The sequence below is a fragment of the Leptonychotes weddellii genome, chromosome 14, assembly GCF_054177405.1.
Source record: "Leptonychotes weddellii isolate Sample4059 chromosome 14, ASM5417740v2, whole genome shotgun sequence".
Lineage (NCBI taxonomy): Eukaryota > Metazoa > Chordata > Mammalia > Carnivora > Phocidae > Leptonychotes > Leptonychotes weddellii.
The window spans coordinates 38,126,364-38,128,002 of NC_138382.1; the positions used below are offsets into that span (position 1 = coordinate 38,126,364).

The following is a 1,639-nucleotide window of genomic DNA, read 5'->3' on the forward strand; positions in this document are numbered from 1 at the left end:
GTTTAATGAGTACAGAGGTTCCAGTTGGGGAAGATAACAACAGTTCTGCAAATGGACGGCGGGGACGGTTGCACAAACATGTGAATGGACTTAATGCCACAGAACTGTACACGTAAAAGTGGTTTAAATGGTAAATTTTATGTCATGTATTTTTTTACCACAATAAAAAAAAAGAGAGAGAGACAAGTAGTTTCCGTGAGCCCTGAACTTGGTATTCTGCAACTTGAAACGCACGTGGTGGGGGTGTGTGCAACATATAAAGTACTCTGGGCTCTCCTCAGAGCTTTAGAATGTGAAGCTATTGATCCACTTCTTGGGCAACCTTTTAAAATATGAAAGACTAGGGACGCCTGGGTGGCTCAGTTCGGTTAAGCATCTGACTGCGGCTCAGGTCAAGATCTCAGGGCCCTGGGATGGAGCCCTGTGCTCGATGGGGGTCTGCTTCCCCTGCCACTCTCCCTCTGCCCCTCCCCCTGCTCCTGCTTGAGCTCTCTCAAATAAATAAATCTTTAAAAAAAATAAATAAAAAATAAAATCTGTCTTCTTGTATTCAGCATAATTATTCAAGATTCATCCATGTTGTTATGTGTATTGGGGATTCATTCTTTTTTATTGCTGAATAGTAGTCCACTACATGGATATACTTCAATTTCTTTTCTTTTTTTTAAACTGCCCCACAAGGGGAATTTTATTGATGGCACTAGTTTATTTCCCTCTTAAAAGACCAACTGCAACCAAATGAAGTGAACATAACCTCAAGATTTTATTGTCTTCATAATAATAACAAAATATGAAGCTTAGAACTGGATCACTTGGCCCTTTCTCTTCTTATCTCCTCCCAGTTCAAAATGCTTGCATCTCTTAATAGCCAGCATTCTCTTAGATCTGCAATTGGGCTCAACACATTCAAGCCTCAGCACAATCTTATTTGTAGTTGTAGCCTTTTTCCAGAAAATCGGCTTAGTCTGCCCACCATAGCCACTCTGCTTCCTGTCATAACGCTGCTTTCCCTGGGCATAAAGAGAATCTTTGCCCTTCTTGTACTGTGTCACTTTGTAGGGCTGGTGCTTGCCACACTTCTTGCCGAAAAGTCCGGCGGGTTTTAAGAACGTTCACCATGTTTGCGAGAGTGCTATCGGCACAGAAAGATCAATTTCTTTTTTTTAAAGATTGCTTACTTATGCATTTATTTAGAGAGACAGCATGAGTGGGGGGAGGGGCAGAGGGAGAGGGAGAGAGAGAATCTCAAGCAGACTCCCCACTGAGCATGGAGCCCGCTGCAGGGCTCGATCTCATGGCACTGAGGTCCTGAGACTGTGATCTGAGGCGCAATCAGGAGTTGGAGGCTTAACTGAGGGAGCCACCCAGGCGCCCCTACAATTTCTTTAAGCACTCATCTATGATGGACATTTGAGTTTGGGGGATATGGTAAATAACGCTCCTAGCAACATTCATACACAAGTCTGTGCATGGTAACACTTTCTCTTGGGTACACAACTGAGCGGAATGACTGGGTCATATGGTAGGGGTATATTTACCTTTGTAAAAACTGCAAAATGATTTCCCAAAGTGGTTGTACCATGTTTTATTTCCACCAGCAGTGTTTGAGGGTTCCAGTTGCTCCCTATTCTTGCCAAAA

General features: G+C 43.2%; 1 pseudogene; it reads right to left on the minus strand.

Moving 5' to 3' along the window:
* Positions 1-686: 686 nt before the first annotated feature.
* On the minus strand, positions 687-1,119 carry LOC115940810 (large ribosomal subunit protein eL42-like; annotated as a pseudogene).
* Positions 1,120-1,639: the final 520 nt, after the last annotated feature.